The sequence below is a fragment of the Peromyscus maniculatus genome, chromosome 2 (assembly GCF_049852395.1).
Source record: "Peromyscus maniculatus bairdii isolate BWxNUB_F1_BW_parent chromosome 2, HU_Pman_BW_mat_3.1, whole genome shotgun sequence".
NCBI lineage: Eukaryota > Metazoa > Chordata > Mammalia > Rodentia > Cricetidae > Peromyscus > Peromyscus maniculatus.
The window spans coordinates 35,261,014-35,273,282 of NC_134853.1; the positions used below are offsets into that span (position 1 = coordinate 35,261,014).

The following is a 12,269-nucleotide window of genomic DNA, read 5'->3' on the forward strand; positions in this document are numbered from 1 at the left end:
ACAAAATATTGGCACAGAGTTGGGCTGTGGGATGTTGTTTCGTATGCTGTGAGTATGTGTTGCTCTGATTTAATGATAAATGAAACACTGATTGGCCAGTAGCCAGGCAGGAAATATACGCAGGGCAAGCAGACGAGGAGAATTCTGGGAAAAGAAGGGCTGAATCAGAAGTCACCAACCAGACACAGAGGAAGCAAGTTGTCAAGGCAGAACTGAGAAAAGGTACCAAGCCAAGTGGCTAAACATAGATAAGAATTATAGGTTAATTTAAGTGTAAGAGTGAGTCAGTAATAAGTCTGAGCTAATGGCCAAGCGGTTATAATTAACATAAGCTTCTGAGTGATTATTTTATAAGTGGGCCATGGGACTGCGGGGCCTGGTGGGACCAGAGAAACCTTCCGACTACAGAGTTGGGCTATTTAACATTCCCTGTAGGAGAACCCCCATTGATATCTCTTAACTGGCTGAGAATTATTATAAGCAGGCACCATGAGGCAAATTTTTCTTTATTTTTCTTGTAAGGGTATTGAGAAGAAACAGTCTTTTAAATTGATAACTATTAGAGGCCATCCTTTAGGTAACAGAATAGGCAAAGGAATTCCAGATTGTAGAGAGCCCATTGGCTGGATTACCTTGTTAATAGCTCTTAGGTCTGTTACCATTCTCCATTACCAGATTTCTTTTTAATAACAAATACAGGAGAATTCCAAGGGCTGGTTGATTCTTCAAAATACTGAACATTTAACTGCTCTTGTACCATCTCTTCTAAAGCCCACAGTTTCTCTGTTGTTAAAGACCATTGCTGAACCCATAGGGCTTGCCTGTTAACCATTTTAAAGGTACAGCTGTTGGTGTCTTTGAAAGATCAGCAGCTGTTGTGCCCTGTGATTGTACACTATGGATGGTTAGTGACTGTTCTTTATAACACCTTCTAATATTTTTCTCAGAACCATATGTTAGTTTATGTTTGTTTCTGAGGTTGGAGGAATTTGTTATTTTGGGTATTTCATTGTTGTAATAGATCATGGCCCCATAAATTCATAGCTATATTAGCCACATATGGCTTTAATTTTCCTCTCTGTTCTTCTGGCCATATATATTCAACCCATCTTGCACTCTGTTTCACTTGAGATGTTTCCATCCCTAACAGCTGAACATTTATCACTTAAAAGGGCAATTTGGATGCCAAGATTCTGGTGCAATTATTGTTATGTCTGCACCTGTGTCTATAAGACCCTCAATGAGAATGTCATTTATTTGTAATTTTAATTTTGGTATTTGTTCATTTATAGAAGTTTGCAAATATTTACTTTATGGTTTCTCCTGAATTTTTTGTTCTCTCTACTACAGCTCTTCTATCACCCTAAGCAGTGTGCTTTTTCAATAGCCATTTGGTTATTTAATTGCTCTGGGAAGGGGTTTATTCTACAATGGCAGGAAAGGACTGAACTGAGTTTGCTATGGGGGTCTGTGAGAGTCCCCCTCAGGGAGTTTCCTGACAGTAAAGGCAAAGGATTACCTTGCCTGTCCCTTGTTCATCTACATTTGTTAGTCCACTGTTTGCCTATAGTACACCTTCTGCATCATCCAGAAGGGAGTGGCATTCTGTTGCCATTGTTCCTTGAAGAAACATTGTTTCTAGGAATTCCCTATTTACATTCGTTTTTAGGTGACCTTGTTTACTGCAATTAAAGCATCTGACAATATTATTTTTCTTCAAACCTCTGGAAATCACTTCTCCTATCCAAGTATCCTCATGGTCATGAGATTCAATATTAATTGCCTCTCAGATCCATTCTTCCAAGGGTGCTGATCTTGATTTAATGGTCTAGTTACCCTTTTGCATGCTGCATTATCATTTTCAAAAGCCAGATATTCAATTATTATCTGTCTAGCTTCTGAATTTGATTTCTATTTACTGCTGAAGACAGCCTTTGTAAGAATTCCATGAAGGTTTCTTTTGGGCCCTGTATAACTTTTGTAAATGACTCAATTTTCCTTCCTACTTCTTCAATTCTGTCCCAAGCATTCATGGCTGCCATGTGGCATAGAATTAAGGTGTGGTCATCATATAAAGATTGTCTTTGTATATCAGCATAATTGCCTACTCTAAGAAGTTGATCTTGGGAAATTTCCACACCTCTAGCCCTACATCATTGTTCTAAAGTCTTAGTCTCCTCTTTCCACCAGGTTCTCCATTGTAACTGTGGACTAGTGTCTAGGACAGCTGTAATGAAATCTTTCCAGTCCTGAGGTATAATTCTATTATAAGTTGACTATGAGTTTAATATCTGCTTTACAAATGGAGAATGCATGCCATAGGAGTCTATAGCTTCTTTAAATCTCCTCAAATGTAACATTTGTACAGGAGTCTATAGCTTCTTTAAATCTCCTCAAATGTAACATGAGTCCATTTCACTCATACACAGCCTTGAGCAATTGGCAGTTCCTATAAGGTTACCAGATAGAGTAATGTTGGCTCTTTGAAAACCTTAGGCTGTTTCTCTGTAACCGTATAGTTCATTGCTAAGATAGGTTAACCTTTAAATTCTTCTGTTTGGGTCTGAGTTTCTCTATGATTTGTTTTAACAAGTTTTTCTAAATTTTTTATCTTGGCACTCAAATTTACCAACCCTTTTAATGCTAAAACAAAAATGACCAAAAAAATAATATTCATAATTGACATTATGTAAATCCCATCATAACATTAATTATCCTCTCATTTAATTGTTCCATTTTCAGACTGCCGAATGTGTTATCAAACAGAGACCAAATCCCCTCCATTGTAAAAATGTGTCCCATTTTTCTAATATGGGAAAAATTTTCTCTTTTAACTAATTTCTCCCTTTAATATGTTAACTGGTCAGGCAGTGGTGGTACATGCCTTTAATCCCAGCACTTGGGAGGCAGAGGCAGGTGGATCTCTGTGAGTTTGAGGCCAGCCTGGTCTACAGAGCGAGAGCCATGAAAGGCACAAAGCTACACAGAGAAACTCTGTCTCAAAAAACCTAAAAAAAAAAAAAAAAGATATCTTAACTGACTCACAAAATTTGCTGACAATGACAATTCAGATGTGAGGCTGACTCCTCTGTGTAGAACAGCAGAAACTTAAGCAGGTTTTTAAGACAGCTTCTTAATGTGGTATCAACCTGAGATGGAGATCCAGAGAGATCCCACCACCCACTAGAAGAGAACAAGCCAAAGAGAGTCTGGCCCATATCGGGTGGAAACTCTGGCTGTGTGCAGCTTGGTTCTGAGCCGGGGTGGGGTGAGGTGGGGGGTGGAGTGGGGTGGGGCCTTCAAGGCTACATATGGCTTTTTAGTGAATTTGTGCCACAAACGTTGGGCTCTCAATGATGTCTGTCAGAAGACAGAGATATGTGTGTATTTCATACATGCAGTAATGGGGGTAGTCAGCAAGCATTTGTAGAGAGCATGAACATTTCTATTTAGTTCACTGTGTTAGATATTCTTAGTGTTTCTTTTCTTTAAGATTTTTCTTTTTATTAGATTTATCTAATTTTATGTGTATGAGTGTTTTGCCTGCATGTATGTCTGCTCACCATGTACATGCCTGGTGACCCCAGAGGTCAGGAGTGGGTGTTGCATCCACTGGGACTGTAGTTACAAAAAGTTGTGAGCTGCCATGGGGATGCTGGCAACAGCAATAAATGCTCTTAAACCACTGAGCCATCTGTTTTAGTTAGGGATTCTATTGCTGTGAGGAGACACCATGACCATAGCAACTCTTATAAAGTAAAATATTTAATTGAGACTTTACACAATGTTTAATTGAGACTGGGTCACAGTTCAGAGGTTTAGTACATTATTGTCATGGTGGGAAGCATGGTCGCATGCAGGTAGACATGGTGCTGGAGAAGGAGCTGAGAATTCTACATATTGATCTGCTGGCAACTTAAGGAGGCTGTGAACCACACTAGGCCTAACTTGAATGAATGAGACCTCAAAGTCTACCTCCATAATGACACACTTCCTTCAACAAGGCCATACTTTCTAACAGTGTCAGTCCCCATGGGCCATGTATTCACACAAGTTTGTGGGAGCCATTCCTATTGAAACCACTACACCATCTTCCATATGTATGTATGTATATATGTATGTATGTACGTATGTATGTATGTATGTATGTATGTATGTATGTATGTATGTATGTATATATACACATCTTCTCTTTCTTCTTGTGACACTGCAGATCAAACCCAAGGTGTTGAGCATATAAATGAAGCACTTTGCTATGTGTATTACTCCAGATGTATCAGCATTTTTTGCAGATGAAATCAGGACTAAAAAAAAGCAAGTAATTTTTTTACTGGTCAAATTGTTTCTGAGTAAACTAGTTAATTAATTGTATTAGAGCAAATGCAATTTTCAGATAGCAGTATTACAAAACTAGCTGTGACATTAAAGGGCTAATTAAAAACAGTACTGCCCTCTGCTCTGCCATTTCTATTCCCCACATGTTCCAGTTTCTATTTCTGTAGATAGGCACTTTAGAAGTTGACTGCAGGTCAGCTTAGCATTTGAGCTCTTGTCGTGCCCACCCCACACTCTGCCATCATTTTCAGTACAGCTTTGTAAATATTCTTTGTCACCAAGTCAAGCAACTTATTCTGAACATCTTTCCTTTTCGGTATAATTTTTGTCTTGAAATTTGAGACATTATTTATATATTTTGTGACTGGATTTTAGATATATGGTAATGAATATCTCCTCTAGTACAACTTGGGTATTCGCATTATTTGTATTAATTCTCAATATATTCAAAATAGAAAACTTCTATTCCCTCTGTTACCAAATTTGAAACTTTATTATGTATTTTTAAAAACATACTATTCTTCTGATTTTAAAGATGTGTTTTTCTGGCAATGTAGAGAATTTAGTCTGTTTTACACCTTAATTCATTTAGAATTTACTTTTATTGATCTTATGTACTTTTTCTTTTATGTTATGATAAAACACTATTCCTAAAATTACTATCCTTCTCTAAAATCCCACACCATCACATATATTTCAATCTAATGATGTCCAGGCCTGCCATGTAATTGTATTTATTTAGTCAATCTATTTTTTTATTTTAAAAGTAACTTTTAAGTTGGCATACACATCAATGGGCTTAATTACAACATTTTCTTTGTGCATATGGTATGTAATTAATTGTTTGCAATGAATGCATGTGTGGAGGGCAGTGGAGGATTGGACATCTCCTTCTATTGCTTTCCACCTTATTTTCCTGACACAGGGTCTCTCATTGAACCTGGAGCTCCTTGCATTTTGGCTGGCTGGCTAGTGACTGAGCCCCAAAGGGCCTCCTGCTGCTTCCTGTCTCCTCCAGCACTGGGTTATGGGTTTATGTGTCAAATGCAGATTTTTATATGAATGCTGGGATCTGAACTCAGATCCTCATGTTTGTGCGACAAATGGTCTTACCTACTGAGCCATCTCTCAAATCCCTCATTTGACATTTTTACATGCGTACATCATTGTACCTTGCCCCCACTTCCCACCTCAGGAGTCACTTGTTCTCATCACCTTCCCCACAAATAGTCCCCCTTCTACTTCCCTTTTTTTTTGGAATTACAAAGCTACTTTTAATACTTTGGAGTGTGCCCCACAGGAATAAAAAACACTGGGAACAGGGAACCCTGCACCCCCAGGAGTGGCCCAGGGCGAGAGAGGCTACCTGAGAGGAGGAAGCACTAGAGGAACCCGCTGCAGACTCAGGGCAAAGGGAATGCCGTCAAAGGGAATGTTGTCGGTGCTGGAGCCTGTGAGCACTACAGGAGGAAACTCGACAAGCATGACAGGACTGGCTCCAGGCACACAGGCGCAGGGCAAGAGCGTTGGACATGAAGCCACGAAGCTACTTGGGTTCCTCCATCTTCTCGTTTGCCTTTTTCTGCTTCTGCTGCATGATCTCCGAGTCCCTCTGCTTGCTGGCCACAGGAAAAAGCCCATCATCTCAGTGCTTTCCCTTAACCGAGTCGATCTGCTTCCTCATGTCCTGGCCAGCAAGATCTCGCTGGTTACCGTGGGTCATGACTACAGCACTGATTCCAACCTGCCTCAGTTGTGTCTCCTTGTTCTGGCTGACATTGCAGGCACCCCCTTCTACTTCCATAGTGTGTGTGTGTGTGTGTGTGTGTGTGTGTGTGTGTGTGTGTGTGCACTTGCACGTGTGTGTGTACATGCACACTCATCCGTGCTTTGTATATGAAAGAAAACAGTAGTTTTCTTTATGAGCATGGCTTATTTTTGCTTACCTTAATGACCTTCAGTCCTATCCATTTTCTTGCAAATAACATACTTTCTGTCTTCAAGGCTGAATAAAACAGTTGTGCTTATATGGCACATTTTCTTATCTATTCATATGTGGGTGAATATCCAATCTAGGTGGTACTATTTATTGGCTCTTATAAATTATACCACAATAAAGATAGGTATGCAATTATCTCTGAGGTATGCTGACTTACATTCTTTAGGAATATACTGTGGTTGTTTGAATAGGAATGGCCCCCATAGACTCATGTATTTGCATGCTTGGCCTGTAGGGATTGGCACTATTAGGAGGCATGGCTTGTTGGAGTAGATGTGGCCTTGTTGGAGGAAGTGTGTCATTATGGGAGCAGGCTTTGAGGTTCCATTGTTCAAGTTATGCTCAATGTAGCACACAGTCTCCTTTTGCTGCCTGTGGATCAAGATGTAGAACTTTCAGGTCCTTCTCCAGCACCATGTCTGCCCGCACACTGTCAAGCTTTCCACCATGACAATAATGGACTAAACTGCTGAAACTGTAAGCCAGTCCCAATTAAATGTTCTCCTTTATAAGAGTTTCTGTGATTATGATGTCTCTTCCTAGCGATAGAAACCCTAACTAAGACAGAAGTTGGAACCAGGGACTTGGATAGGTTGGACCATGTTTGGTGGTATATGGACTTGGGGACTATGGATTAGAAAAGCAGTTGAACACTTTAAGAGGGGCTTAATGGGCCATCAAAGTAGGAAAATCCCAGTACTCAGAAGGCAGAGGCTGACAGATCTCTGAGTTTGAGGGCCGAGCAAGTTTCAGGACAGCCAAGCTTAGACAGTGAAGGAAATCATGGAAAACAAAGTGGGTGAAGACGTAATTGAATGAGCGGGCCATGTTCCAGCCCCAGAAAGCAGCAGAACTTGGCAGCTTTGGCCACATGGTTCTGGCTTTAGAGTCAAGGGTAGAAGAAAGGGGTTATGGAATCTCCTTCCATGACTAATGAAGGCCAGGCATGTGTCAGGGGTGTCCCTTTATGGAGGCCCAGAGAGGCCCTTGTGTGAAGCTGTGAAGGTGAAGCCTGGATTGCCTTGGAGAACCCAAGATGTTAGAGATGTCAGAGCCAGGTGATACCTGCCCAAGAGAACTGCTAGCAGAAAGTGAGACAAGCCCAAGAGAGAGGTGTAATGCAGTCAACAAAGCTGAAAGGAGTTGGAGATCTGAAGAGCACTTTGGCATCAGACATAGACATAGAGTTTGGAGTTTGCCCATCTGTTTCTCGGTCTTGCTTTGGTCCAGTATTTCCTTGCTATGTTTCCTTCCCTACTTTTTGGAATGGTAATGTATATCCTGTGCCATTTTATGTTGGAAGTATGTGATCTGCTTCTTTATTTTTATTTTACAATAGATTACAGTTAAGAGATTGCATGAGTCTCAGAAGAGACTGAACTTTTAAACAGAATTGAGACTGTTACTGACTATAGGGACTTTTGAAGTTGTACTGAATGCATTTTGCATTATGCTATGGAATGGAATGTGGCAGTTTGAATAGGAGTGGCCTCCATGGACTTATGTGCTTGAATGCTTGGCCCACAAGGAGTGGCACTATTAGGAGGTGTGGTCTTGTTGGAGCAAGTGTGGCCTTGTTGGATGAAGTATGTCACTCGGAGGGCAGGCTTTGAGGTCTCATATGTTCAAGCTATGACCAGTGTGGGGCACACTCTTCTTCTACTGCCTGTGGATCAAGATGTAGAACTCTCAGCTCCTTCTCCAATATTGTGTGTGCCTATCATGCTTCCTGCCATCACAATAGTGGAATAAGTCTCTAAAATTGTAAGCCAGCCCTAATTAAGTGTTTAATTTTCTAAGAGTTGCTGTGGTCATGATGTCTCTTCACAGCAATAGAAACCCTAAGACATATACCTAACTAAGACATATTAGCTGGATCATGTAGTCATTCTATTTTAAGTTTTTTGAGGTACCTCTCCACTGAGTTCTATCATAGTTGCAATAGTTTATATCTTCTTTTGCTGTGTATACAGACTCCCATTTCCTTACATTCTTGCTAGCATTTATGGTCATTTTTCCCCCTAGATGATAGCCATTCTGATTGGGGTGGGGAGGAACTAAGTGCTTTTTTTTTTTAACTATGAGACAGGGTCTCATGTATCTCAGGCTTTTCTTGAACTTACTATATATTCAGAACTTGGCTTGAACTCCTGATACCCCTGCCTCTGTTCCTCTAGTGCTGATGGCATAGGTGTGTACCACTGCCTCTAGCTAAAGCAAGTTTTAATTTGCTTTCTCTGATGACTAAAGATGTTGAACACTATGGTAGTTTGAATGTAATTGGCTCCCATAAGCTCACTGGGAGTGGCTCTATTAGGAGGAGTGGCTCTGTTGGAGTAGGTGTGGCCTTGTTAGAAGTGTGTCATTGTGAGGGCTTTGAAGTCTCATATAGGCTCAGCTGCACCCAGTGTCTCAGTCAACTTCTTTTTGCCTTTGGATCAAGATGTAAGAACTCTCAGCTCTAGCAGCATGTCTGCCTGTATGCTGCCTTGCTTCCTGCCATGACAATAATGCACTAAACCTTCGAACTGTAATGTTTTCCTTTATAAGGATTGCTGTGGCCACGGTGTCTCTTCATAGCAATAGAACACTGTTAGTTGGTGCCCATTTATTTTCCCTTCTCCTTCTTCTCCGATGAGAACTGACTGTTCAGTTCATTTGCCCATTTGTTGAATAGACTTGTTCTTTAGTATTTAATTTAAATTAATAAAATTAATTTCTTCTTAGATCCTAGCATTAACTACTATCTGATGGTCAGTTGCAGTAGCTTTTTCTGTCTCCCTATTCTACTGACTATTTGTTATTGTGAAGCCTTTTAATTTTATGAGTCTTACTCACCAGATTTTGGAATTATTCCCTGCCACTGGAATCACTTTGAGGAAGTTATTACCTATGCCTAAAGCTTGAAATGCTTTCTTCTAATAGTTTCAGATATTTGGATCTTTTTTTTTTTTTTTTTTTTTTTTTTTTGATTTTTTGAGACAGGGTTTCTCTGCATAGCTTTGCGACTTTCCTGGAGCTCACTTGGTAGCCCAGGCTGGCCTCGAACTCACAAAGATCCGCCTGGCTCTGCCTCCCGAGTGCTGGGATTAAAGGCGTGCGCCACCACCGCCCGGCACATATTTGGATCTTATATTGAAGATTTTGAGTTGTTGTCTATAGCCTTTAATATATTGATATATGTTCCTTCTACACTCAATTTATTTAGGGCTTTTATAATAGAAAATGTTGTTATTTGGTAATGTTATTTGATTTCTGCCCTTAAGTCCATTTGTGTGCTATTAGATGGGTATAGGTAGAGGTGTAGTTATAGATAGAAGCATGTCAAATCATTCTGTTTTTATTTTTAAAGATTTATTTATTTGTTATGTACATAGTGTCCTGCCTGCATGCATGGCAGTAGAGGGCACCAGATCTCATTACAGATGGTTGTGAAGCACCATGTGGTTGCTGGGAATTGAACTCAGGACCTCTGGAAGAGCAACCAGTGCTCTTAACCTCTGAGCTCCTGTTTCAAACTATTCTTGTATATGGTTATAGTATATGATCTTAACATGTTCTTGAATTTGCTTTGTAATAATTTCATTAAGAATTTCTGCATTTAGGCCGGGCGGTGGTGGCGCACGCCTTTAATCCCAGCACTCGGGAGGCAGAGCCAGGCGGATCTCTGTGAGTTCGAGGCCAGCCTGGGCTACCAAGTGAGCTCCAGGAAAGGCGCAAAGCTACACAGAGAAACCCTGTCTCGAAAAACCAAAAAAAAAAAAAAAAAAAAAAAAAAAAAAAAAAAAAAAAAAAAAAAAAAAAAAAAAAAAAAAAAAAAAAGAATTTCTGCATTTATATTCGTCTGGGATTTTGGTTTGTGGTTTTATTTAGAATATTTCATGTTCAGTATGCTGGTTTTTCAGAACAAGTTTGGGAGTGTTCTTTCCCTTTTATTGTGGGATATTTTGAGAAACATAGTTGTAAGAGCTTCTTCAGAGGTTTGGTAGAATTTGGCAGTGAATTCTTTTCCTGGGGTTTTCTCTGTTAGAAGATATTAATTTTTTAAATTGCTTTAATCTTCTAGTTGGTTCTGAATCTGTTATGTTGTCTATATCCTGTTGATTTAATTTTGGTAGTTCATAGGTATTCATTCTTGTAAATTCTTCTAGATTTATCCATTTTTCTAGATTGTTTAACTTTTGGAATATAAGTTTTCAGAGGATTTGCTTTCATAGTTCTCTTGATTCATTAGAATCTGTTGTGATGTCCCCCTTTACCCCCTATTTTTATTAATTTTTTTTGTCTTTCAGCTAAGGGTTTATAAATCTTGCTTAATTTTTTTCCCAAAGGACCAACTTTCCCCACTTATTCTTTGTACTATTCTGTTAATCTCTGTGCTATCTTCTTTATTTCTGTCATTGGCTTTTTGTTTTTCTAAAACAGTGAGGTGTATCATTGAATTATTTATTTGAGGTCTTTCTTATTTTTAAAAAAAGTTGCGATAGTACACACTTTCCCATTAGAATTATTTTTAATGTATACCAAAAGTTTTGAAAGTTATTTTTTATATATATACATACAAACATATACATATACATACACACATATATATGTATACACACACACACACACACACACACACACACATATTTGTTTTTCGACAGGGTTTCTCTGTGTAGTTTTGGTGCCTTTCCTAGATCTCACTCTGTAGACCAAGCTGGCCTCAAACTCACAGAGATCTGCCTGGCTCTGTCTCCCGAGTACTGGGATTAAAGGTGCGCACCACTACCACCCAGCAAAAGTTCTGTTTTTATTTCATTGGATTGCATGATTTCTAAAACTTCAACATTGATTTATTTAAGAAACCATGGTCATTTGGGGATCTGCAATTATTTGTATAGTTTCTGGCATTTCTCTTGCTATTGATTCTTATTATAATCTTCTGTGATCTGACAACATACAAGAAATTATTTCAATATTTTGTTTTTGTTAAGCCTTGAATTCCAGCTTACAATGTGATTTGTTTGAGAGGAAGCTCATTGGACAACTAAGAAGTGCTGTGGAATAACCCTTTTGTACATTGTAAAGATTTGTCACAGAATTGGTTTAATAAAAAGCTTACTGGCCAGTAGCCAGGCAGGAAGGACCATCTTGCCTTGTTTTGGTAAAGTTCAGTGGTCACCTTCATATGAGTCATGCATGTTCAGTTTATACAACATATTGTCAAGCAGTCCAGGCAAGTGTAGTTTCCTGACCAAGTGGTTAGCTTTTCCACATTGTAAGCAAACTCCATATAGAAATTTTTCGATGTCCATCATCCTCTTTGAAGTAATTGGTGCTGCCAGGAACAGACGTGTCTCACTGTCCAGAAAAGTCTAAGTTCTTAAAACATTCTAAATGTCATATCCTGTAGGTCTTTGAAGTGTTTGAAGATTATCTATCTAATTGAAATATATCTTTGTACACCTAAAAACCTTAGTTAACATGACTATAAGTTTGATTATTATAGATAACTATTAATCTGTATTTCTTAATTATATATCACAATTTCAAATGAGTTTCACAAACATAATAATATCCTAAACAAGAGTAGAAATATGCATACAGCATAACAAAATTGACTTTACATTTGTAATAATAAACCAAAATCCATATAAATGTAAAGTATTTTGAGATTAACAGTTGTTTTTTGTATTTAAGTAGATTTAATAATCTACCTTTTTTCATCATTTCTATATCATATCCCCCTTTAAATAAAAACAAGCATTGATAAATAATATTTTGGGTATTGGGGCATAGCTTTCTATACTACTTCCTGCTGATTGGGGGTGCTGGCAATCTTATGTGGTTCCTGAGAAAATTTAGGATTATGGTCATGTCTTGACTGGACTAGTCTGTGATGCTGCAACTGCCTTGAAGCTGTTTGGGATGTTGGATCATCTGGGCCACCGCT

The 12,269-nt window shown here is 38.9% G+C and overlaps 1 pseudogene; it reads right to left on the reverse strand.

The window, feature by feature from the left end:
* Positions 1 to 5,830: 5,830 nt before the first annotated feature.
* On the reverse strand, positions 5,831 to 6,058 carry LOC102913638 (small EDRK-rich factor 2 pseudogene; annotated as a pseudogene).
* Positions 6,059 to 12,269: the final 6,211 nt, after the last annotated feature.